This window comes from Pristiophorus japonicus, chromosome 11 (genome assembly GCF_044704955.1).
Source record: "Pristiophorus japonicus isolate sPriJap1 chromosome 11, sPriJap1.hap1, whole genome shotgun sequence".
Lineage (NCBI taxonomy): Eukaryota > Metazoa > Chordata > Chondrichthyes > Pristiophoridae > Pristiophorus > Pristiophorus japonicus.
The window spans coordinates 149,426,293-149,428,391 of record NC_091987.1 but is presented as its reverse complement, the minus strand read 5'-3'; the positions used below and the strand labels follow the sequence as shown (position 1 = coordinate 149,428,391).

General features: G+C 58.4%; 1 protein-coding gene across 6 annotated transcripts in view; it reads left to right on the top strand.

Moving 5' to 3' along the window:
• The first annotated feature begins 1,107 nt into the window (after positions 1-1,107).
• akap11 (A kinase (PRKA) anchor protein 11) overlaps positions 1,108-2,099 on the top strand; it is a 130,566-nt gene continuing 129,574 nt past the window's right edge. For 5 of the 6 annotated variants that reach the window (XM_070894152.1, XM_070894153.1, XM_070894151.1 and 2 more), the window contains exon 1: positions 1,108-1,194. The gene's annotated coding sequence lies outside the window, so the exon portion shown is untranslated. The remainder of the gene's footprint in view (positions 1,195-2,099) is intronic. The other variant, XM_070894150.1, reaches the window with a different exon arrangement.

The following is a 2,099-nucleotide window of genomic DNA, read 5'->3' as shown; positions in this document are numbered from 1 at the left end:
TGTAGAGTATGTGGTTGACCCGGTCACTAAACTGATACGAATTGAATTACTTTTCCTTTTGACAGTGTCATCATCATAGGCAGTCCCTCGGAATCGAGGAAGACTTGCTTCCATTCTTAAATTGAGTCCTTAGGTGGCTGAACAATCCAATACGAGAGCCACAGCCCCTGTCAGAGGTGGGACAGATAGTCGTTGAGGGAAAAGGAGTGGATGGGACTGGTTTGCCGCACGCTCTTTCCGTTGTCTGCGCTTGATTTCTACATGCACCCGGTGATGAGACTCGAGGTGCTCATCGCCCTCCCAGATGCACTTCCTCCACTTAGGGTGGTCTTTGGTCAGGGACTCCTAGGTGTCGGTGGGAATGTTGCACTTTATCAGGGAGGCTTTGAGGGTGTCCCTGTAACGTTTCCTCTGCCCACCTTTGGCTTGTTTGCTGTGAAGGAGTTCTGAGTAGAAAGCTTGCTTTGGGAGTCTCGTGTCAGGCATGTGGACAATGTGGCCCGCCCAGCGGAGCTGATCAAGTGTGGTCAGTGCTTCAATGTTGGCCTGGTCGAGGATGCTACTGTCCTCCCAGTGTAAGCCGTGGCTCAGCGGGCAGCACACTCACCTCTGAGTCAGAAGGTTGTAGGTTCAGGTCCCACTCCAGGAACTTAAGTACATAAATCTAGTCTAACTCTCCAGTGCAGTGCTGAGGGAGCGCTGCACTGTCAGAGGTGCCCTCTTTTGGATGAGACTTTAAACCACGACCCCGTCTGCTCTCTCAAGTGGGCGTAAAAGATTCTGGTGCACTATTTCGAAAAAGAGCGGGGGAGTTATCCCCGGTGTGCTACATTACAACAGTGACTACACTCCAAAAGTACTTCATTGGCTGTAAAGAGCTTTGAGACGTCTGGTGGTCGCAAAAGGCGCTATACAAATGCAAGTCTTTCTTTTCTTTGGTTTGAATGAGAATTTACGTGGAATGATTGTCCTGGTTGTGCCTCTTAACCATCGGAGCCCAGCACTGAGTGTTTGTGTGGGGGGCTGGGCCCCAGGCTCACCCTGAGTGGCCAAGACAAGGCCCGAGGCCTGGCTGCGACCTTTGACCTGCCCACAGCGCCCCCTCTGGCGGCGCGCGCGCACGCCACCCGGCGCTCGGCGGCGGAGGCTCGGGACTGGTCCCGACAGGCGCGGGCCCGGGAGCGGGGAGCCGAGGTGAGCGACACCGAGGGAGGGACACTGGGGGAGGGAGAGCGGCTGGGGGCGCCGCACCGCCACCGCCACCGCGGCCGCCGCGCGGGGTCATTCAGTCTCGGTCCCAACATCAGCCCAGGGCTCGGGGCCCACAGCAACACCGGACCCGGGCCTGGGGGTTGGGAGGGGAGAGAGAGAGAAAATATGAGGGGTAGAGAGAGAGAGAGAGAGAGAGAGTGTGTGAGGGGTACAGAGAGAGAGAGAGAGAGAGAATATGAGGGGTACAGAGAGAGAGAGAGAGAGAGAGTGTGTGTGTGAGGGGTACAGAGAGAAAGAGAGCACGGAGGGATAGAGTCAGAGAGAGCGGAGGGACAGAGAGAGAGAGAACGAGCGGAGGGACAGAGAGAGAGAGAGAGAGAGAGAGCGCGGAGGGAGGGAGAACCAGAGCGGAGGGAGGGAGGGAGGAGAGCGGAGAGGGCGAGCGAGAGCGAAGGGAGGGAGAGGGAAAGCGAGAGCGGAGGGAGGGAGAGGGAAAGCGAGAGGCGAGCGAGAGCGGAGGGAAAGCGAGAGCGGAGGGAGAGGGAAGGAGAGCGAGAGCAGGGAACGAGAGCGGAGGGAGAGCGAGAGTGGAGGGAGCGAGAGTGGAAGGAGGGAGGGAGAGAGCGCGGAGGGAGGGAGAGACAGAGCGAGAGGGGGAGAGAGAGAGAGAGAGAGCGAGAGGGGGAGAGAGAGAGAGAGAGAGAGCGGAGGGAGAGAGAGAGAGAGAGAGAGCGGAGAGAGAGAGAGAGAGAGAGAGCGGAGGGAGAGAGAGGGAGAGAGAGAGCGGAGGGAGGGAGAGAGAGAGCGGAGGGAGAGCGAGAGAGAGCGGAGGGAGAGCGAGAGCAGAGGAAGGGAGGGAGAGAGAGAGACTGGCTTGAGGGAGGGAG